This window comes from Vipera ursinii (genome assembly GCF_947247035.1).
Source record: "Vipera ursinii genome assembly, chromosome: 3".
Classification (NCBI taxonomy): Eukaryota; Metazoa; Chordata; class Lepidosauria; order Squamata; family Viperidae; genus Vipera; species Vipera ursinii.
The window spans coordinates 55,357,110-55,382,296 of NC_139516.1; the positions used below are offsets into that span (position 1 = coordinate 55,357,110).

General features: G+C 39.3%; 1 long non-coding RNA gene across 1 annotated transcript; it reads right to left on the reverse strand.

Annotated features, from left to right (window-relative positions):
* Positions 1–11,443: 11,443 nt before the first annotated feature.
* Positions 11,444–13,555, reverse strand: LOC310637872. Its single transcript, XR_014491987.1, has 3 exons — positions 13,203–13,555; positions 12,223–12,270; positions 11,444–11,801 (listed from the first exon to the last, which is right to left on the reverse strand). It is a non-coding gene; the product is annotated as an uncharacterized lncRNA (long non-coding RNA).
* Positions 13,556–25,187: the final 11,632 nt, after the last annotated feature.

Genomic DNA, 25,187 nt, shown 5'->3' on the forward strand with positions numbered 1-25,187 from the left:
CAAGATATAAAGGAGATAACCTGGTTCAGTTTACAATACTTTTGTTAATCCATTAGGCCATAGTTTAAAACAGAACCTGTGATAACTTCATTACATTTATTGTAATGTTGAGGATGTACGAAAAATGTAGGTTATACCTTTATATTAGTATATGTTGGGATGGAGTTGGAGTCACTGATAACTTTGCATTGTATTTTAGGTTTTTTTCTTTAACTAGCCTTTAAAAAAAAGTCACAGAATGAGGAGGAATGAGATTGATTATAGCAGGAATGCTACTGATTAAGGACTATGGGAGATAAAGGGGACCAAACAATGAATGAAAACTTATGGATTAATGCCAGGAAATTATTGACAAAGGGGGAAGCATGATATACAGGTTCTTCAGAAATCAGAAATATCCAGTTTGGTTAACAGGTACCCAGCATTCATGGTCACAGGTTGACTAGATGTAAAATAAATTGTGGACTTATATTCTAACCAAAAGGTTTTCGTAGATTCCTTTCATTGTGAATAACTTCTCTAATAAGTTTGCAGAGCCCAAAGGTAATTGAGAGAAGCTGTAGAAAATCTAGTTGAGTGTCTCTCACACAGTTTAATTTCATCTTAGCAGTAGAGAAATTAGAGACTTAAATGTGGTTTCTGAAGAACTTGAGAAAATTTGAGTAATTTTAAAATTACAATTCTCAATGAGTGTTAATTGTGTTATTTTAACCTAGTTCCCAAAATATATGATTTAGAATTAATATTGTAATTTTCAGAAGTGGAAGGGGGCACCTTTTGTTTCAATCAGTGCAAAGAGACTTGGGAACCCTCAAATGTTGCATTTCCAGCAACCAGGGCTTTTTTTCTCATAGAACGCTCAGAACGGAGTTCTGGCACCTTTTTTGGATGGAACCTTGTAGGGTAGGCAAGGCGGGTTGTATGACATGTGTGAGTTCTGGCACCTTTTTCTTTTACAAAAAAAAAGCACTGCCAGCAACAGTGAGCATATCAAAATATATATCTACATTAAAAATTGCATGTGCTTATATGTACTGACACATTAGAAGAGAATCTCACCAATCAAAAGTGTAAAGGGCTTTGCCAATACAATCTATTGCCTGTGCAATAGTAATTTCTCAAAATGTATAGCATAAGGGACTTTGCTATATTACTTAGCAGTTGAATTGGGAAAAAGGATACTTCTACTGATGATTTATGACTAGGTTTAAAAAAAAGAGCAATGGAGATTCAATCTCTGGCATCTTCAAGTAGATCAGATCAGGAAGACACTGTTCCTGAAACTCTCACAGCTTATAGGCAATAAGGAAATAGATGGCTACTGGTTTGATCAGCAGCTTTTTATGATCCTAGATGAAGAGTAGAAGACCAATTTCCTAACAAAATAAAATCTGAATGAAATTTCAACCCATGCTCTCATCTCAGACTAAATACAGGTAGTTCTCAATTTACAATCATAACTGAGCCGGAAATTATGATTGTACATTGTTATGGTTGTATGTCAAGGCACTCACATGACTGGAAGTAATTTTCTGGCCCTTTTCATGGACTTCATTAAGCAAATGCCACAGTCATTAAATGAACCCATTTATTTGAAGGGAACAAAGCACCCATTCCATGGCTGCTGCAACTTCAACTGGTCATAAAGCAATCAATACAAGAACTACGTATATGCATTATACAGGCTTACCTTTTGTAATAATGACTTCCAAATAATCCTTAACATGTGAATTTGGCAAAACATCTATTGTTCGGGGGGGGGGGGAAGATGAAAAAAATTAATTCATAAAAATGTATTTAGAGTATATTGGGCTTCCCAGAAAATGTACCTGAAATGATGGACATCAGATTTTGTTGGAAGTGTAAACTTTCACAGGTTCATTCACCCATATGATACGATTATGGGATTATCTGTCAGCCTTCCCAAGTAGACCAGACAGGAAACACAACCAGATAAATTAATTCTACTTTATTGTAAGGCTACATTGATAGAATCATGTAAGTCTGAAAATACAATCTGCTGTCATCTTTACAGGTTGAGAAGCTAGTGAAGTTTCCTTCTGAGCCTCCTCATCCATCCACTATCTAGCTGTAGACTATTGTATTGGTATCTTTTTAGATTTGAATTTTAATGTATTCAAGATGTATAGAGTTGCTCTGTGAGAGAGATGGACAATTTCTAAATTGGATATATAAATTATGAAAAATCTTTAAATGTTAAGGATGTTAATGTGATACTGAATTATATGCAGAAGCTTTAGAATCTGACTGCTTATCATGCTAAAGGGATTATACTGAGCAATTGGAAGAGTGATATTTCAGATTTTAAGAGATAACTTCTGGAATTGTATTATTTATCCATCTTAGAAAAGGCAAAAGTAATCAAAAGATGAAGCAATCTGCACTAAGGCAGTGGTTTTGTGATATTTTATGATAAATATCTTGCCACTATAGTATAAATGCAAACAAATTTAATACTATGTAGTATTACTGAACCCATGACTATTAATAAGTTTGGTTCAAGTGAGAATCGGAACCTCATAGCTGTCCTGTGAAGTAAAAAAAAAAGAGATTCTGTTCTCTTGCAGCAGAATGAGGTAAGTTCCAGAATATTTTCTCCATTGTCCCTAAGGGTTTCAAAGATTCATAAACTGAATTTTTGTGATCACAGAGCAAAAAAAAAATCTAAAGATTTTGTGTGGAGAAAACAGCAACTACTATGCTTTGTTCTATCTAATTATTACAAGACTTATAGTTCCTGGGTTTAGTTCTTTTTCAGTAACAAAATCTTGGTCATGGTGTGCTGCTGGTCACTCTCCCCCCACCAGGAAAAAAATTAAAAGCATTCATTTTAGTGTACCAAATAATTACTTTCAATGAGATTGCATATTTTCAATCTAGACAGGGCTCAGCTCAGTAAATATGGCTGAGTTAAAAAGAGAGAGTTGCACTTTTGTACATTTGAATGACTATCAATTCAGGTACCTTAAAATCAGGTTGAGAGTTTGCACAATACATGTGCATTTGAATGATTATAGCTCCATGTAACCTTAAAATCATCTGACAAAATTGTTTTCATTATTCAAAAATGAACCAGTTCTATCGGGCCCATCCCCCATGTTTATGTCCAAGTTGTATCTACCTCATCCTTGTACTTTTGCAATGTCTGGCCAAAGAGTGTCTCAGATGGGAAGTTAAACTTTTCTTTGTACTTGGGAAATTCCATTCAACCCAATCCTGTCCCTCCCATCTGTAAAACCTCAGAGGAGTTTTGAGAAAAAGTTAATTGATTACCCACCACTTTACTGAAAGTGGGAAGGGTTGGCAAAGAATAGTTAATGGGAAATAGGCATTCCTTTTTAATTTCTGGATGAATCTGACTAGTCCTGCAGGTTAAGGTAAGCAAGTTCAAAACATTTCTTAAGGTGCCAAAACTGCTTTTTTTCAGGCAGAATTTCTGGATAATTACCAGCTATATCTGGAAAGCCAGTTTGGTCTAGTGGCTAAGATATCAGGCTAGAAAACTGAAGACCATGAGTTCAAGTCCCACCTTAGCCATGAAAGCCAGTTGAATGACTTGGGACCAGTTGAATGACTTGGGACCTCATAGAGTTGTTGTTGTTGGGAAAATAGGAGGAAGGTATGTTGGATATGTTTACTGCCTTGAGTTATTTGTAAAAAATAATAAAGGCAGGATACAAATAAATAAATCTAAGAGAAATGCAGCAAGTGGTAGTTCCCACATTTACCTATGCCTGTCTAAGGACAATGATGCTGGATTTCTGTCTGTAAGAGAACTGATTAAGACACAGCAGCCTTAAAGGTGGAAATAGCTGGAAAGAAATATCCTCACTAAAAGAAAATCTTAGACAATTGCATATAAGATAGTTGCACAGTTGTGACTTTGTTATATATAACTTGCATATTTAGTTAATACAATACAATGATTATGTACATGAAAATTAAATCTACTACAGGAGAGGATCTGAAGATCAGTGCTTTTTTTGTAAAAGAAAAAGGTGCTGGAACTCACACATGTCATACAACCTGCCTTGCCTACCCTACAAGGTTCCATCCAAAAAAGGTGCCGGAACTCCGTTCTGAGCGTTCTATGACAAAAAAAGCCCTGCTGAAGATTAACACTCTGCATGGATCTCAGTTGGTGACATTTGCACAGAATGGTCTACTTTGAAGGACCAATGCTGGCTAGCATTGCAGTATTTCTTTCTTAGTAACAGACACAGCACAATCAATTGGTGTTGTTGTGCTAATCTCTCAGGACCTCCACATAATATAAAGCTTATAGCCATCAGATTTTAGCTTATTTAGCAGCTATATTCTATTTTTCTGCATCTGCCCAATAATTCACTTCATTTGTAGCCTGTTTTGGGGGGGTGCAGAGTACCTCTTAAATGATTGAATGGAGTAGTTTGTAGAACTATTTGTGACTCCTGGTAGTGTTTACATTGAGTAGAAGGGTTACCACAGCCTAAGCAAATTAGAATGGTCATATCCTTTGGTACAGAACTGAACTGAAATATTAACTACTCTACTCAAATTGGAGAAGGGAGTTAATAAGAAATCTTATTATTAATGTAACTTGCCCTTTAGGGCTGGTGAACCTTTTCCTAGTTCTGAAGATTCAGGACAGGTCCCTTAAGCAGTAAATATTGGAAAGTTTGGACTGCAGTAAAGTATTGGAGGAGAGAACAGAGTTTGCCATAAAATCTATTTTGTGTGGACTAAGAAAAGCTCCTGCCCCAGATGTTCTACCGCATTGTTGATGCAGATGTTGATGTTTCAGCTACTAGTCCAGTTGGGTTCTACACATAGAATGGGGCAAAAAGGTTCTCACCATTCCCCTCAAGCAGCAACACAGCTTAGGCTGGCTTTGATAAAAAGAAACTATCTCTGTTTAGCTGTGATCTTTCTGTAAATCAGAACAACTTTGTCCCAAGTAGTAAAGCTCAGAAAGCCTGACATTAGGACTGTTATGGAGAAAGGAACAGTAAATGTCATTTATTGAACACAGAAAGATTAGAGCAAAACATACTCAAATTTTGAAAGGATGTTTAGGCAGCTGCTTATGTAGGATGGCCCTGGGCAGAGCAGTGTTGACATTTTGTTGATAGCAGCAGCAGATGTAATTTGGAAAACTACTTCCACTACAGTCATGAACTCGAGAGGGAATTTTCTCTCCATCAGTTATAAGATTAATAATGGGCTATTCACTGTGGCAGTTCTAAGGATAAAATGCTTGAATATTTATACTGGCATACAATATATTGTATTATGATTATGACAGCAGTTCCAAGGGGCCTTAAAAGAGAAAACAGTCAAGTTCTCATAGAGTTCTTACAGGGATTGGAATTCTTAAGATCTAAGAAAACTGCTTTCTGATCCCACCTGCTGCTAAAGCACAACAGCTGAGTTGTGTATCCTTACTCAAAATAACCGACCATTGTGATATTATCTTGTGGTGAGCCTCAAAGGAGGCACAGTGGTTGGAGTAGGCAGCTGAGCTGGGCTGGCAGCTGAGACAAATTGTCCCAATGGATTTCTGAGAGGGAAAAGGTGGATAGTCACAAGAGTTTGGCTCTGATTAGATGGTTCCTCTAGTTTAGGGGTGTCAAACTGCTGGCCCGCAGGCTGGTTGCATCATGAGGAGGCCGTGCCAACTGGCAATGTGAAAAAAGTCACGATACATCACGTGATGCAGTGGGTTTGACACCCGTGCTCTAGCTACTAGCTCTCAGTTCATTATTATGGTTGACAAGCATGTGATTGTAGTGGTTAAAGCCACTACGCTGGAAACAAAAGACCATGAATTCTAGTGCTATCTTAGGAACAAAGCCAGTGGGTGATTTTGGGCCAGCCGTACTCTCTTGACAATGGCAGGCCACTCCTAAAGATACCAAGAAGTAAAAATGATTGAAAGGCATGCACACATACCAAAATACTCCTGAAATTTGGAGAATTTGGAGAGAGAATTCAGTGTGGTCCCTTAGATTGTTATAGCTATATAGGCCATAAATATTCCTGGGACATTACTTCCAAAGGCAAACAAGCTTAAATATTTAATTCTATAGAAATCAGCTGGTCATATAGTGAGAGGGAGGGAACAGTTCCAGACAGTCAGGAGCTCTGAAGCTTAGAACAGCATCCCATTTCTCTCCATTCCAAGCCACCCTCAGTGTTGTGTAGCAGGTTCTTTGGCACAGGAATGAAGCCGAGGCAAGTGAGTTCAGGAAAACTCATAGTTTATTGCTTGCAGAATCTGAACTGAGGAAATGGCTGTAACTAGCCGCAATATATAGTCTAGCTCCTAGTCGGCAGCCAATAGGTTTGAAGCAACCATTGCCGCCTAGGGATAGCCAATAGCAGTACTGGAAACTTGTAGTCTGGGTTGCTGGAGAGCTATTACTAATGAGCCCAATATATAACACCCCTCCCCTCTTAGATCAGACAATATTATAACAAGTTAGTCTTACTGCAATTATCAAGACTCAACAAAACAATATTAAATAATAGTAATAGAAAAAAACCATATAGATTACAATGTTAATAAACAACGTCTGAATGAACAGGCTTCATTGACAGCACACTAGACAGTTAACATCATAGCACCTGAATGAATAGGCCTTCACTGATAGCACACCAGACAGTTAACATCATAATGTTAGTTTCTGTAGTACAGTGGCAAGTTGCAGTACAACAATATTATAGCTCTTTATTTTACAATGTAATCAGCAAGATATGAAGGAGGCTTGTCTGCCCTAGTGGACCATACAGGGTTTCAAACATGAAGCAGAGTTCCAAAGATGTGACCAGAAGTTGTTTAAACTATTGTTCGTCACAAAGTTCTGAGAGCAGCCACACCCCCTTTATACCTTATGGGGTGTGGCTCAATGACACAGCTACTCCCTGGCCCTTCTACCCAACCTACGTTGCTGCAGACGCTTGGCCCTGCGTCTTTCTTGAGGGTCTAGCCATGACTCATCTTCACTAGACGGCTGCAGCTGTTCGAGCACCCTCCCAACCTGGCTGCTCCCCGGCTGTTCCTCTCGGCCTCCAGATGGAGACGGAGGCCTTGCCAGAGAGGAGGGCCCCGGAGAGGGAGGCCTTGCCAGTTCCTCCCCATCATCCTCAGAGTCCTCTTCCTCGGTTAGGACAGGCGCGGGGGTCGGGGCCACAACGGGTTGCTGCGTTGCACAGGCAGAGTAGCGTTGCAGCCTTCAGTCCTTCTTCTGCGATCTGATTTGCCTGGAGGTAGTTTTCTACCTGGGACAAATAGGATGGCCATTCCTCTGGGTGCTTCATGTCGAATTCTCGAAGTCTCCCGACCTTCGGCATTCTGTCTTTGCTGGTTCCTGTGGTTTCTTCCAAATCCTGCTTCCCAGGCTCAGGGAATGAGTCCACTGAGCACGAAGTCGCTAGTGTAGCTTGCTAGCCGACCTTGAGGGAGGGGGGGAAAAAGCCTTTTCTCTCCAGCATGCGCTGCCTTCCCCTTGTAGACTTCAGCTCTTTTTCCAGGGAAACAGGATCCCAACTTCGTTGCCAGTGTTGTGTAGTGGGTTCTTTGGCACAGGAATGAAGTCGAGGCAAGTAAGTTCAGGAAAACTCATGGTTTATTGCTTGCAGAATCTGAACTGAGGAAATGGCTGTAACTAGCCGCAATATATAGTCTAGCTCCTAGGCGGCAGCCAATAGGTTTGAAGCAACCATTGCCACCTAGGGATAGCCAATAGCAGTACTGGAGACTTGTAGTCTGGGTTGCTGGAGAGCTATTAGCTGCTCCAGCAACCCATGTGGTATTACTAATGAGCCCAATACATAACACTCAGAATCACCTTCTTGATAAAATATAGAATTTTCTATTCTATATTACAGTTTAGCTTGTGTTTAGTTTAAAGGTATACAGCAAGAGAACAATTTACTGTTGCATTGTATGTATTCCTGCCTTCTCTTTCTTCTCCTCCATTCTCTTGATTGTTTTCTGGAATTGGAGCTGTAAACTGCTCAGACAAAGTTCCCTAATATTCTGTAAATCACAATCACACTACTGATGCAGTATATATAATTAGTAGTTCATTCAATAGAGAAGATCTTGTGGTACTTTAATTAGCCTTCCTCAGGTTGTTGTTAACCAGATGAATTAAGATTAAAATTCTCACTGGCTGAGTGAACTCTGAGAGTTTTAGTCTCAAAACATTTAAAAGGTACCAGCTTAGAGGACATAGTTTTGGGGCAACTAGTTAATTGAGTTGCCTAGGCTTTCATGGACAAAAACATTTCATTTAATACATCAAGAATGATAGATACAACTGGAGCTATCTATATATTTCAAATATACAGAAAGTAAGGGCTATCAAATCTGGGTTATCAAAATCTCACTTTGTAATTATAGAATAGTTAAATATTGTAACTATTGTAAATTGTGAAGCTTTGTTATCATCTAGTGGTCATCCAGATTTTTGCAACCCAGATCTAGACCCAAAACACAGAGCTTTCTTGTCCATAAATCAGCTAGAAATAGCATAAGAGGTTGGCATAATAAATCCTTTCCTGGATTTCTACCACTTCCTCCACTTTGGCCAAAGTGATGGTCCGGTGTTCTGCCTTTCACCATTCTGCTGGCAGCCCAGCTCATTCCATCTCAATTTTTAGCTTCTTTTCTATCCTAATTGTCACCAGGGATTCCAACCTACGTCTGTCAGAAATGTGGTACAGAGGTAGACAGAAATCCGTTGACTGGCTTATCATCAAGGTTTACCACATTACAGTTGATCATGCTTCCAATCACAACACACAGAAAAGGAATAAGCACAATTTGGGAGCAACCCGAATCTGAAGACTGCCACACTACAGATAACACAACTATCATAGCTCATAGTAGCAGGGATTAGAAAGATCCCACTTCTACAGAATGGAATACAGTCCACCATGGACATGAAGATGACATTAAGGGAGATGGGAGTGGTTGCAATACTTTTGTGCCCGGAAATCCCTCAATTATCTGTTGTATTCATCTCATCTACACAATGCTTTTTTTGTAAAAGAAAAAGGTGCCGGAACTCACATGTCATACAACCTGCCTTGCCTACCCTACAAGGTTCCATCCAAAAAAGGTGCCGGAACTCCGTTCTGAGCATTCTATGAGAAAAAAAGCCCTGCATCTACATCATACACTTTACGGCTTTGGGAAAAGCAAGTGGTCCTGGCAACCATGTGTGGAAGCATTTTTCCTCCTTTAGACTGTTTTCTTACTAATTAAAATGGTGGCCTATGCATTATGACACATCATGAAATAGAAACAGTGTTTTGGTATAATTGCACCATTTTTGACAATGCTAATGATTAAAATGCTTTTTTTTCTTGGACTTTCCTAGATACACAATAAACATTAAAGGGACTCTGTATGCCAAAATCCAAGGGCCCTGTCAGAAGGACTGTATGTGTGGGTAGATTTGCATACATTTTGGGTTTGTACTTCATTATAAAGGATGTGATACTGTGACACCAAAACAGGATAGGATTGAGACAAAGTCCCATAGCGATCTTTGCCAAAGGGAGTATACTACACTGTGTGTTCCCTACTACCCAGACCAAGAATAGGTGAGTTTATGCTGGGTGGATAAGCGGGTTCACAGCAGGTTATTTTTACACACACACACACACACACACACACACACACACACACACACACACACACGCTTCTATTTTTATATATGTGGGGGAAGATAGGGAAAAGTGGGTGGGAGGATTTGAGACAGCCTTTTTTTCTGGGCAGCCTCCAGAGTTCATCAGAGTCTTCAGTGGAACATTCCTCTTATTATAGGGAGAGATCAAAGAAAGACAGAATGAGAAGGTACATCTAGCAAAACTGACTATAGAGATTTCATTTGGAATTCTGTTATTGTCAATACTTTCAATACTTCCTGCTACACCATTTCTTCCAATCTATACTTCAGCATACACACCTATATCATAGAGACAAAGAGGAAAATAGTGTTCTCTGAATTACCATCTTGCTAAATGCAAATAAAGTATTACAAAGCAAGATCTGAATGGAAACTTAATCATTACACCTGTGAGCCCCATTTCCCTTACTTTTACCTTCCCTCACATATATAAATAGGGTACTCAAAGTACAGTCTAGCCACTTTAAAGATGTAGTGTTCTATTGGTAGGTCAATATTTGGCAAACATTTGCCTAGAGTCCTTTCACCTTTCTCTAAGTAGGGTGGGCAGGTGATGTGTTGTATCTTTCCTGCCCTATCAGTCCACATATTCTCAAGGCATTGAAGTGTGTCTCCTCCTCCCCTGCTTGTTGACTTTTGATTCGTCAATTGCTTTCAACCTGAGGTGACTTTACATCTTTTCCCTCTGTTAAGCAAAGCTAGGAATGGCCATCCTATCCATTTTAAAAGAACATGACTGAAGGGTAGGTGTCCAGTTGTCCCTCTCTTGGCTTTTTCAGTCCATTTTGCACATGGAAACTGAATAATGAGTGAAACAAAAACAACAAAAAAGATGCAAGATGTTTAGGCTTACTATTTCTGAGGATTGACACACACCCCGACTTGGGAGTCTCTGGAGTTGGCAGAGGAGCTCCGAGATGCTGATGCCTTTCTTCACCAGGGATGTTGGGATGGAGTAAGCAAACCAATGCTGCTTCTGCTTTTGTTCTCCATATTTTTTCTGTGATACAGTTCCAAGGCAGACCTCTCTCTTAAAGGATTCTGGCTAGAGTGTGGACCCACTACTGTCAATGCTTGGTATATTTGCAGCCTCAGTGGGGCCAATAGGGGATTAATGGTTGTATGGAACAAGAAGCAGAGTATGCCTGTCTAAAACAGAGATTCCCCCTCCCCCCCCGGTAAAAAATACTGGTGAATGTGTTCTTTTACTATGCCCTGTAGAGCGCAATTGTCATCTTGTTCTTGAGGGCCTTATAGGAACATTGCCTGATGCTGCTATGGCTCTCCCACTCCATGGCAGAAGCCACTGTCTGCAACTCCAAAGATACAAGTGGTCCCTGTAGTGGGACACTTGAAAAGGAGAAGACAAACTCTCTTCTCCTCTTGCAGCCCCAGGTGGACATGGAATTGATAGTTTGTACAGATTATACAGCCAAAGTCCAAACCCGCCACTGGCCCTCTAAGACTCAGCATCCGCTTCCATATATAATGTGGCTTTGGCTGATGTGAATCAATCAATTGCATTTACCAGCAAGTCCTGCATCTTCTTCTGAATGGGTTCCAGATTTAGTTACAAAGGGGGGGGAACTGAATGAGTAAACTAAATACCTGGACCAAAACCTCCAAAGGCCCTTAAATCAAGAAAACCTACTTAATAGCTATTTAGCTATTTACAGATGCTGGCTCACAAATTAGTTTAAATCAGCACTTATGGTATATTTTTAGATGGAAACTAGAAAGTAACTAACACAAAAACTGACTTTATTATTCTGCTTCTCTCGCTATAAACAGAAAATCTAACCCATGTTGTGATTGGCCTTAGATATTATTACTGGTCAGCATTAATTATACAACTATATAAAGATTTATCGTCCTTCAGTGAGCAGAACCTTGTAGTTTATCCCCAGTGCTGTTCAAGTAAACGTGGCTCAAGCAGATTGTGTTGTCTTCATTTTTAATTTGGGTAGTGGGGAAATTATCTCCTTCACTTTCAACTGGCTTGCTTCAAGCAGAAGTGCTTTGCTTGTTGGTCTTTTTTGGATCATCAGCTGGTTCAGGTGAGAACAACAAAGGGTTTCTTGTTTTGGACTATGTGGAGCCCTGTGGATTGAGGATAGTAGTTAAAGAAGAATTGGAGCCTATCCAACAGTGCAAATACCATTACAGATCACATACAGAGATGCAAGAATATGGGAAGTTGGTTGTTTTTGTAGGTGAACATGCCAATGCACTCAAGGAGCAAATGTCAGTGTGCCATACACTAAATCAGGGGTCTTCAAACTTGGCCCTTTTATGACTTGTGGACTTCAACTCCCAGAATTCCTCAGCCAGCATTCTGTTGCACTTCTTTCTGCAACATAACAAGTTGAAGAAACTGGAAAAATCCTCAGAGAGCTTTCCTTCACTAACCTCCTGTTACATCAGTAAGAGTGGCACAATTTGTTGGTTTGATTAATGGGGTAGAACAAGGCACAGTAAATTGGGCAAGAAATAATTACCTCACAATCTGTGGCTATATTACCTGTGGCTATATCTTCTCAGAAAATGTCAGAAAGTTTGGAATCAAATACTGTAGTAGAAAAAAAGAATATATAGATGTCAAATTAAAAATACAACTGAATCAATTTAGAACTGTCAAAAGAGAAATAGTAGTCATACAATGCTTCACCTTATCTGTATTTCAATTACCATAAAAGCTCTCTGAAGGTAAATTAGGTCAATTAGAATATTGAAGTTCTGTTGTTGGCATAAATAAGTTCCATCATCCCCAGCAGGTACACATAAAAATATACATTAGGCATGAATACAGTTTATGAATACAGTTTAGTCTTTTTAAAAACAGCTGCTAGAATTTGAAGTCCAGAATCAACTGCCTTTTGTAAATTCTGAACTCCACCTGATCTACAGAAACCAATATAAGACTCTGAGTTACATCAAAATAGCGTTTCCAACCTTCTAACTGAGAATTGGTGGGTGGAATTTCTGTGGATGCTATTGCTCAATGGGTAAGACCCTGAAATATTTGCCGATCTCCTTCAGTGTGCCAGTAAATTCCATTCCAATCCCTGCTCTTCCCTATTGATCAGGTCTAATGAGTAATTCGAATTCTGGCTCTGGATATGTACAGTATTAGTGCTGTTTGATTGTCATGTATTTCAGCAAAATGGAAGTTTGTGGTATCCAGGTCAAAGTTATTTTTTTTATTGCACTAGCAGCCTTATATAATTAAAACTAATAAAAATACATTTTTTAAAAAGTAAACCGGAACTGACAGAGCTGCAAAGAAAGATTTATCCAGAAGCTGTACCAGATGGCATCCCATATTAGCAGGCACTCGAAGCCATGTGGAAGGTAGCCTTTGCTCTCAAATTACATAATTCTATGTCCTGCTTACCAGCAAGCAACCCTGGTCGGCATAGAAAGAGCAGGAGGCCCTCTGGTGGTTATTGCAGCTTATAACAACGCTGTAGCATTTGGCAAAAAGCTATGCTTCTTGCTCACATTTTTATGCAATACTCAGTCTGCACTGACTGAAAGGGATCCAGATAATCAGTTTTGCCCAGAATCCTCTTGACTTGTAGTGCAAGCACCTTTTCTACCACTTTCCCTAAAAAGAGATAGTGAAAACAGGACAAAAATTATCTAGACAGGGGAGGTCCAGTGACAGTGTCTTGAACAGTGACCAAACCAAGGCCTCCTTAAATGGGGTCAGGAACTTCTGCAGTGATGAATTAATGGCCGTCAAACCCACCTGGATGTCATTGCCCTTGAGACTGTCATCAACCAGGAGGGATAACAATTTAATAAGTAGGTGGCTGTGCTAACAGCCCCAAGGACTCTGTCCAATTCCTTAGACCCAACAAGGTCAAACTGCTCCCAGATAACAGAGTAGGCATACTCCCTAGATGATTCCAATGGACCTGTCTCATATTTGGTCTCCAACTAAGAACAAATCCAAGTGATTTTATCTGTCAGGTATTCAGCAAATTACTCCAGCCCTGAAGGTAAACAATCCCTGAGCCCTGCTGACCCAGGAGGGACTGGATGATCTTCAACAAGACTGCTAGGTGACACTCTATGGATGCAATAAAAGGGGAGAAATAATGCTAATTCGCTACCCTTGTCACCATGAGGTAACAGCGACTCTAACCCCTGCCTGGTCAGACTTGTCCTCATTTTCCTCCAGCAGTGCTCAAATTTCAGCTCACCCTCTCTCATCCATTCCACTATCAAAATTTGGTAATGTTCAAGGATAGTAATTGTTTCCTTGGGATTGGCTGGCAGGGAACTACCAAACAATCCCAAGGAATTTTGATTTTACCGCATGGCAAAATTCTGAACCAGCTTCCCAGCAGTTTCGGTGATACTTCTAAATAGCAGTGGCGTAGCGTGGGGGGTGCAGGGGGGGCCGGCCGCACCGGGCGCAACATCTGGGGGGGCGCGCTCGGCGACGAATTCCTAATTTGCATTTAGAGGTGCAGATTGGCACACGCAACTTTCCTTTTCAATCTGGATCCTAGTTTTTGGTCTTGGGGCTTTGCATGAAGGGTGACGGTCCTTTGCTGTTCCCGCTTGGAGCACTTTAGCATTGCTCGGCGGCGCCCCAGTCACCCCCTCCCCGCAGCGCTTCAGCGGAGGAGTTAAGCGCAGAGTTTTTGCGCCTAGAGAGGAGAAAGGGGGGCTGGGAATCCAGCTTCCTGCCCCTCCATCTCCCCTTCCTGGTCTCTTGACGCCTCTTATGCCAGGGCTGCGGAGGTTCCCCTGGTGGGGGAGGGGCTCCAGGTGGGCAAGGAGGCTCCGAGAGGGGGAGGGCAATCAGGAGGGGGGAATCCCCGGGGGGGAAGGGGAGGAGGGATTCCTGTGGCGGGGGAGGGGCGCCAGGTGGGCAAGGACGCCGCGAGAGGGGGAGGGAATAGGAGGGGCGGGAAGGGGAGGAGGGATTCCTGGGAGAGCCAGGTGGGTTTCCCCCAGTTGCGCCCCCTCCCCTTCCGAGTCTCCGCCTTTCCTCGCGAGTTTTTCTGCTCCGTGGGAAGCGCTGCGCCTTCGCTTCTCCTCCTCCTGGGTTGCGGCTTCCACGAACGGCTCTCCGATCCCCTTCAGATCCTTCCCCCAAGACCCCCTCCTGCCCCGCAGCCCCACCTCTTGGCGCAGCCCGGCTCCCCGCCTGGGAGATCCTGGTGTTTCCCGGAAGGTTGGGCACCCCCGTTCCCATGTTCGGAGGAAATAAAATAATTTTAGGTCAAGTGACAGGTCTGGGAGCTCTAATTGCCTCCACTTCTCTGAGATCGTTCTCAAAACAACTCAAATGCAACTGATTGATGTTGAAAGGACAGTGGGAGATCCAGGGAAGAAAGGAGGAATTTGTTTTATGACTTTTACAAGCAAAATGTTAGAACTGGATTTCCCACTTCTGTACCCACATGGCTTTTCAGTACCGTATTCTCTTGGAGGAAAAAATAAACCCAGGAGTTTCTCTTGTTGACTATCAGAGTGGGGCAGTTGACAGATACAGAAATGAGCAGGCACTGTGTAACTTACTGTAAATAAGAAGCTGTTTGAGGCTTTATAGAAGTAAAATAGAATATAGATTATTAACAAAGTGCTTTGACATTTTAACTTTGCTGTTGGTTCACCTGTTAACTACTTTGCCTCTCTATCTACCAAGTAGATTAAGGTCAAATTGATTGTAAATAGAAGTAGAACTTCATAAATTTTGGGCCTACTTCGTAAGGGAAGGAAAGTAATATTGCTCCAATATATTTATGAATATTCAAGTGGAGGGGAATAATATATGTAAATCTGGTTTTGTCTTATTGATGCACATATTTTCCTTCTATTTGAATGTTCTGTATATCCTCCGCTGCGCCGCCCGCCTCCTGGCACGGCCTCGGGTCCCGGCGCTTCTGCCGCACGTGAGGGAGGGGATGCCGGACCTTCCCCCTTTTCCCGGGGGAGGCGTGGGTGGGGGGTGCGGCGGATGCCCAGGATGCGGGGCTCCCTGCGGCAGACTCGAGTGCTAAAATCCATGGGTTAGGGGGCGCAAATTACTTGCCTTGCCCCGGGTGCTGACAACCCACGCTACGCCACTGCTAAATAGCCTAGGAAAGAAGACAGTAGTCTGTGAATTAGTGTAAGTCAACAACAACCTAGATATCAAACTGTAGTCCCTCAGCACCACCTTCTGACTGCATCCTGTCAGGAAGCATCATTCCATGACTGGGCAACATTAGTATGGACAGTGAGATATTTCAAATCCAGAAATCTAAGATCCATTTCCATGCTAGAAATCATTCTGGCTACACCAAGAAGAAAGATTGTTGTGAAGTGAAATGCAATAGAGTACTATCCTAGCCCAACCATCCAGCAGCAAACTCATAATTGACAGAGAATTGGTTGGAGTTCAACAAAATAGAATTCTTGTATACTACAGCCACCCTCTCATCCATTCTCCAGGCTAAGACTGCTGCATTATAGAGGAACAGACAGAAATGAGAAGGTTAATTATCCTGTCATCTCTCAGCCAGATCTCTATAATATATGTAAAATCAGCATTTTCATCCTATGTAATAAATTCTGGATAATAGATAGTTCACTAGCAACAGAGGAGGCATTAAAAAGCAGGACTTTTCCTTTGGCGGGCCCCACCTTCTTGAGATTTTAACTTCTTTACTATAATTAATAACAAAGTCTAAATTAATAAAATTATGAGATTAATGCAAATCCTCCATTAGAGCTCCACCTTACCATTAGTGTTCCTACATAAAAGCTAGAAGTTTTTATAAAGCAAATTCCTTTATTGTCAGTTCTTCAACAATGATTCCATTGGTCCAGGAGAACTTTCAGTGCCTGATGGGCAGCTGATGGAATCTTTGAAAAAATAGTTTCAGCCAGGAAATTGGGGTCTTGGGTATAAGACAGAGACCATTTCTTCGCTATGTTAAAGGGTTTTAGGATTCTTTGGCTGATATGGTTTTTTATTTTTTTAAAAAATTGTTTTAGTAATTGTATGTATTTTATTTATTTTAAAAGTTTACACCACCCAGGGTTGTCTATGTGAGATGGGTTGCCATATAAAGTGAAGATTTTTTTTTTAAAAAAGTAACAATATTCCTGGTCTTGCAAAGACATCTGACTAAATGGTTGTTACTTTCTCAGCTTCTCTTCAAATAGTTGCTGGTGAAATAACGATGTATTCGAAAGTGCAAATACTTTTAAAAATTAGAATAATTATGTTATAACAATATAGCTCATACTTATGGCTCATACTTATTCTCCTTAAAATAGATTATGAAACTTTTACATGAAAAATTCTAGTCCTAATAGTCCTCCTTAATTGGTGTCATAGTCAAATGCTAATTATTATGTAGTTTTTGGAAGATTCCGTTGAATTTCTCTTTCTATAACTTAAATTTTATGTTATTTTATTTTGTGTCCAACACTCTGGAGCAACGGGAAATAAGATTTCTGCATGCTGCCTTGAGCTCCTAAATATCAATCACTTATTCATTTAATCAAATAAACCCTTTTTAATATTTGAAGAATGCTGTTTCCTATTCTTATGCCTAATTCATTCAATCTCTCTTTACAATATTTTAAAACCTAAATTGATGCAAATAAGCTCCTGGGCCTGACCTACTCAAACCATGCATACATTGAATTTACCGGTATATTTCACTTTTCAATTCTTAAAAAAAAAAATCAATGTGAAAATCAGTTAATACAAGTCTAGTCAAGGAGAATACATTTTTGGCTGCTCAAAGACAGAGAGTGAGGTCCAAGTACAATTTCCAAAGGAATAGCTATAAATGTAATTTTCTTGCTTGCCAGACAGTTTCAAGCACTCAATAAATATTCATGCAGTATCTGGGAGAAATGTCAATCACATACACAAAGGCAGATGTAGTAATCTCAGCACCTCCCTCTACTGGAGAGAGAAATGAATTTGGGAGAAGTTGGACAAGAAATTTAACTGGGCCTGGGAAATTCAGAGGATTAACATTATTCTTCCCAATAGCCTCGGAATTAGTGTATTGGAATCTTCAGGAAATAGGTAATTCAAGAAAAATGAAGAGAAAAACCTTCAAATAGCATTTTTGTGAAGAAATAGATAATGTTTAAGCCAGGAATTTGTTTTAGACCTCTTTTTCTCTAACACGGTGCTTAGATATGTCTTGCTCTATTTCTATGTATTAATTATGATGCTGTGTTTTATGTCAGTGTTGACTCAAACATCAGGCGGTGTACAAGTCTTCATGAAGATATATTATTTTCTCTATATTTTCTTTCCAGGATCTGTAATTTTTTAAATCTGCCCAGTCACTTGTACGTAGTTTCTGACTGGAAACAAATCATTTGAAGGAAACCAGTCCCATAATTTTCTTCTGTAATTCTCTTTTATATTTCTGTCTTTAATCCAAATTGCTCTATCATTATCTACCAGCATTTAGTATACTGTATACCTGTTAAGATCAAAAAGGAATATTATATATTACCTTTTTCAAACCAGAGTTTGATTTTGTCTATTTCTTGTGATATTTGTTTTATCTCCCACGGAAAGAGACGTGTTTCTTGAGGATTCTAAGTTACAGAGCTAAGAACCTACTCTATAGAAATTATTTCCTTTAAAAACTTTTAGTCACCAAAAGGCAGCCCAGAGTCTACTATCCTTATCTCTCTCAAACAGCAGGACTGGGGGAGGACCCATATGAAATACCCTTTGAAAGCTTATATACCCCCAAATAGGAGGCTAGATTGTAGTTTGAAGACTCAAAGGACTTCTGGAAGAGAGTTATTACATCCAAAGATTGCATACTATGTACATCATCTTCAGAAAGGCCTCTCTTGCTGTTCTTAACATAATACTGAGGTATTTGTTGATTTGCAAATGTATTATTATTATTCATCAATGAAAATTAACTCTTGGAGGAGACAAAAACAATTTAAAAACTATAGACTGATTAACAAGTATTGTAGCTTCATGAGATTATAGATGGAATCTTACTATCAAACAACATTAACTCATACAATAAGAATGCTTTCTTAACATCCAGAATAAGCTTATTCTTTATAGGAAATACAAAGTGAGGGAGTTTGATACAATATAGTAGAAATGCAATTGAATATCCTGTGAGTTTGAAGGCAAATACTAGATATGGGAAGAGATGAGATGATGAAATAATTAATAAATTATAAGAAAGGGAAAGAATGAGGATATAGAATATTTTGTAACTCAGCTGGTATAAATAGCTATTTATCACATCTCAACAATGAAGAAATCCAGAGTATCTAGTACAAGCACAACATCCTGGGATCTCTTCAGATCATATTGCATTCAGACTTGGGTATACACAAACAAATTTTAGGATTTAAGTGCCTGTGATGTAAATTGATCATAGCCATAATGATATATATGGAGAATCTAAGCTGATCAGGATAGATAAGAGGGTCTAGGATGACATACAGGCTAATGAGTTTTTGAACATAAAGTAAAATGTGGCATTTATATATAAGCATTATCTGAATTGCAGAGACAAGGAAAATATTATTCTGAGCTTTGAAATAAAGATTTGTCTTCCTAATAATATTTTAATAGGATATCTAAAAGGTCCAAATATTCAAAATTAGCAAATTCCAAATATACCTTCAAATATAAAATGAAATAATCACAAAGTACTATTTAGTGCAATAAATTAATTATCTATTTACTCTAAATCCACTGCATAGATTTCATAATGAAAAATACTTAAAAACTAAATTGCTGCTTTGTGGTTATAATAGTACATTACTCTTTAATCTCTCCCTTTGTCTGATGCTAATTACCAATTCACAGAGACTCTGTAGCAATATGGAATGTATTTCTCAGTATACGGCATGAAAATATTACAAGAGATAATAGAATTTGGTCCTTTTATTTTATTGGATGTACATGTATTTGTGAAGTTATGACTCATTATCCATAGAACTATTGAAGGAACTATTGGTAAATTATGTTTTAGTTTAACAAAATTATGTTTTAGTTTAATATTCATTCATATTATATCACTGGTTATATCTAAACCAATTTCGGATCTTTGGGGTTTTATAGTGGTAGGCTTTCTGTGAACATTTGTGTAAGAAAATGCAATTTGCTAGTTCCAACATGTCTTGAACAAATATTCCAGCTGTATAATTTGAATTTGTGCTGAAATCTGAATCTTTGCCATTTGTTTCTTGTTTTGCACACTGTCCTATAATTCTTCTTAGATTACAACCTGAACACTGAGATTATGAAGTCACAGTTATCACTCATATTCCAGTGGACAGGCAAGCCCCACCCTTAGGAAACATTTGCTTTTGGGCACCTAAGTCCACAGGGCAGTGATAATTCAGCTCCTTCTTGCTGCTTGGCATCCATATCTCATACTATCAGACATCAGTCATACTCTGAGTCAGATTTTCCTATAAAGAGCCTTTTATCTTGTTGATATCACAACCTATGCACACTGAGACTCCTAGGTTGGCAGGGCTGAAGTTGCAGGATAGTTCAGCTGAGGTCTGTTCTGTACCAGCCTACTACTGGCCCTGCAGAAAAGGCAGGGACAACCCCTTTTACAAAATGGCAAGAGGCTGGAACTAAGCCTGCCAAATTTATTAACATAAAACAGAGCAAACAGAGCAAAGAGAGCAAACATGAACCATGAAACAGGAGCTATTCAAACGGTTGCCTTCAGCAAACCAGCCCTCCTACACATTCCCCTTTTAAACAGTTCAGGGCGTGGCTTCTCTCTGCCTCCTTCGGAGGTGCCCCATTGCCTTCCTCTGTTTACTCCTGATTGACTGCCTCCTGCGTCAGGCGTCCTTGAACAGGGCCAGCTGTGGGTCATCTTCATCCACGCTGTCAGGCTCACACAGCTGGGTCTGTGTTGTGACCAGATGGGAGGGGCCTGGCTGAGGGCTCTGCAGAGCCTCAATACTATCCTCAGCAAGGTCTCCAACACCCCCCTCCTCCTCCTCTGAATCATCCGACCCAACTGCCGACCCCACAGGCTGACCCTGAATCACAACAAGGTGTAACAGGAGAAAAAAAAATAGGATGCTGAGTCTGTGCTTAATTTTCAATAAAAGCATAATGTAGAGGAAAATGGGGGTTATGGAAAGACAAAACAATGCCTGAAAAAATGGTCAGTAGAACTTACTCGTCTAATGTTAGTGTCAATGAAGGAAAATCTCAGCTAAAAACACTCTTCTTCTGGGACTTCCAATTTGTGTTGTTGCTCTCTAGCTCCTTGAATTCCTAGTCAATTTGTCCAATTTTGCCAGACCAGGAAAGGAAATTTAATGGAAATGTACTGTAAATAAGTTTGCCAAAGAAAATACTATAAAGAAAATAAGAACCTACTAGGAAGGTAATGCTACTTGGTTTTAAGAAAACAGGGACTATCCACTCAGTTTCCCAGACAAGGCCTCTCTCTATTGTTATTCTTTCTCTTTTTCATTACCATTTCTTCTAATCTGGTAGCTGGAAATTCCCCCTTTGATTAGCACCCACTGATGGCTTTATCTATCATTAATCTTCTGGTCTCCTTTGAAAGCTATCTTCAATCTTAGCCCAAACAACTTCCCTTGAGCCAGACACTTCCATATGCTGAATAAGCAGAAGATTATAAAAATCTTACTTATATGTTTCTTGAACCACCTGCCAAATACTGTGTGCAGTATCTTGAGCTCCTCAAGGAAAGGTGAGATATAAAACTGACAAAATCATCATCATCTTCATCATTGTAACATTTTATTCATAACTTCAGGATCTTTATCACAGCTAGACGGGTCTGTTCAGTCCTTTAGTATATTGATGATGTTGCTATTGTTAATCTGATGTGTATTACTTTATTGTTATTTGCTCTGAACTTTATTAGTTATTTCTATAGGAAAATCTTGTTGGATTCCATCAAAGGCTATGTTGGGTTTAATGTCGTGAATCATTTGGCACACGTAAGATTCCACAAATGAAACAATAGTTGGCCAGGTGGCTCATACTAATTAGTTCTTTCTCTTTATCAATCTGCCCTCCTTTGTTTATCTTCTGCCTCCATATCACAATCATTCTAACATTACAATCCTACTTATTTATTTACTTAACAAATTTAAGTACGTCATCTCACTCTCAGAATTCTGCATTTTCAAATAGGTGAGTAAGATGCACCCTGTCTTAACCTGGCACTCTTCAGAGGTATTGGATCAGAGCTCCCATCATACCCATTCCCCACTAAGTTGGAGAGGGCTAAGGTATATGACTACAAGTTTAATTTGGGAAATTAAAAATAATATGTCTCAGATATCAAAACATTTATCCTCTAACTTTTCTGGATTTTAAATTTTCTTTTCTTCCAAATTCAAAGCTTGCAACTCATTTGAAGACTAATTGAGATTACCTCATAATGGATTTTGGAAGGCAATGATGTAATGTGAAAATGCATTACAGAAAATCAGCACAAGGGGGCATTTCAAAAGTATTTTGCTAAATTTAGAGGAAGTAGAGTAGAGTAACTTCATCATCACTCCAGTGTTAAAATTTTGTATCATAAGCTAAAAGTGCTGCTCCTTAGAATCTAACTTAGAATAGACCCACTATATTTATCCCATATGGTACTACATTATATACATAGAATACCAGGCTCTCTTTATATTTGTACAAATAGCTTCATTTACTGTCATGCACAAATCTAGCTTACAGTGGGTACTACCAATATAGGATGGACTGGTTCTCCCTGTATTTCATTCCTTGCCAACAGTACAGCAAGTAAAACCACAGATCGCATTTACCCTTCTGTAGGGTCAAATTGTTAAGAGATTCATGCTTTGTAGCCTGTTAGAACATCATTGGCTGACTCGCTTAGGGAATTTCTCTTTCCCCCTATTCCCTGTTCAGCTCTGAGAACAGGGACAGTAGTTCCAGAGTGACACCGAATGCCAAAGGCACAATTGTGAAGAACTCATAAGAACATTCTTGGTAAAGCTTTACTTCCGCTCTTTATTTCATCTATATGGAAAGTGATTTTCCTCCCTCTGAAATGATGTTATTATCCTCAGTAATGTTGGTGTTGTACACTTTCTGAAGCAGTCCCTATCTTGCAGGAGAGGTAAAAGGGCAAGATTCCCAAACGATAGCAATTTCCAGCAGGCTAAGCTTATGGTCTACCTGTAAACACAGCATTTTAGAGCATCATTTCTCAACCTCAGCAACATTAAGATGTGTGAACTGCAGCTCCCAGAACTGCTGAGGCTGAAAAACACTTGCATTAGAGGCTTTCTTTAGATTTCACTACCACCAAATGTGATTAGAAAACCCCCTCAGTTGTTACTGCCTTGGTTTGGAGAAGCCTTCCTGAAGATTAGTGGACTTCACTCAAACAGGATCTGGCTAAGATATTCCTTTTTCTCTGGAGGTCTTATCATTGAAAGTGCCCATGCTAGGTTGGCATGATGGTTTTTTTTACATAGTTTATTTTCTTTCCCCTTGCCATTTATGTTGCTTTTCTAATTTATTGCTTTGTTAATTGCACTGGTAGGGCTTTGTAATTTACAGACAATATTGGGCAGATGAAACATAATCATTTTGCCTTAAAGGGTAAAAGCATTGTTTTAGCCCTCTTCTCCCTCATTAGGATACTGATGTCAAGTATTATCTGAACAGAACAACAGACAACCAAAGGTCTAAGTGGCAGTTATGAAATGTAGGCTGAAACATCCTGTTCCACTTCTCAGAAAGATTCAAATCAATCTTACACTGCAGATTTTTATTCCAAGATGATGAAGAAGGCAATCTCTGGATCCAGCTTTTCCAGCATTACAGGATGTTTGAAGTAGCTTAGGAACACAATTCTACCAAAGCCAGTTACTCATACACACGCAACGCTCATCTGGTACAGCTTTCCCAATTCACCAGGCATTCACTTTATTCATGTTCTCACCCATTTACAAACAAAGGCTTTTTCTGAACAAAATCCTGGAAAAAAATCATCCAGAACCTTGGTCTGTTACTTTATCAAGAATTCTACAAAATCTTTTCAGTTTTATCCAGTTTTACTGCATGTTTGTTAAGATTCTATCATAGGAGGAAGTGATTTTCACCCTGAACCATATGTATTTATCTCCCCCAAGCATAAAAATAACAGTATACATGGAAATATAGCTATTGTGGCCTGTTGAAGCCAAGTGGTGCATTAATGGGTTAACTATATCCAAAACTCATGTCTATACTAGATTTAATGAGTCATAGCTAGCTTCCAGCATGAGAAATAAAATGCTTTTATATTGTCAACTTGTGTTGAATCTTTTTTCTGTAGTAGGAAAGTGTAAACAAATCTTTGAAGGTTATGTTCATTTCCAGAAGGGCAAATTATGTTAATCTCATTTGTATACCTTTGTGTAAGATATGTTGCTTAATACATACTCTACACAACAAATAAAACTTGTCCATGCTACTTAACACTTTACCAGCCAGATGCTCAAACTCTGCAAAATAGTTGCCTCAATTTCACTTCTAACTAGGGGTTCAGAACCGCTTCCGGGTTTCTGTACTACTGTGGCCAATAATACAGAAACTCCTCCATTCTGCATTCATCTAAGAAATAAACAACAGGAAAAAAATGTTTCTCCAGGAGAATTATGAAGTAGATGATTGTGGCTTGCAATTCCTGCATGTGGCTGAAACTTCTCCATTCCTCAATTTTAACCACAGCTTACATAGTTTGGGATAATGGGTTTTGCCAGTGCAGGTAATGCCACATCAAGTCTACACAAGTCTGGCTCCTAAAATGAAGTACATAAGTGGCTGTGGGAGGGAGAGAAGATGGAGAAAGACCTGCTAAAGCTTAGTCACCCCATGTTAATTTAAAAGGAAGCCTCAGTACTTAGTGAGGAGTGAAACGACCAGTAGATCCAGTGCAGGAACTCAACTGAGCCAGAGGGATGGGCAGTGCCCAGCTTCAAAAAATAAGTACACTGACAAACTTGGGATCATTTTAGACTGAGAATCCAAAAGTTCCTTCTACAGCCAGGATCATAGTACTGGCTCCTAAATTTGACTTACTTAAGCCATATCAGGAAAACAGAAGAGAAGGGTTGTTGTTTTTTTTAAAGAAAATAATAATAAAACTGTTTTTCTTCCAAAGAGGTGTAGTTACTGAAAAATGGTACATTGTAAGATTTCTTTATATTGTGAAATGAGATCTGGCAATGTATATCTCCAATTTAAGAATTTTATAAAAGTTCTAAAATACATTTTTCTTCAACCTGATTATACTAGAAGAATTGCTGCTGTTAGACTGAACTTTGTAACAAGACTGCTTTTTATGTATTTTAAAAATAGCTTTACATTTAGGTCTTAAATATGAAAGCTGACTTTGCCATCAGAGATGGGGCTTAGACATCTCTTAAACAAATAATCTCACTATTCTCATTTGAAGACTTTCTTTCCAATCATGTCAGAAACAAAGCGGTTGCTTT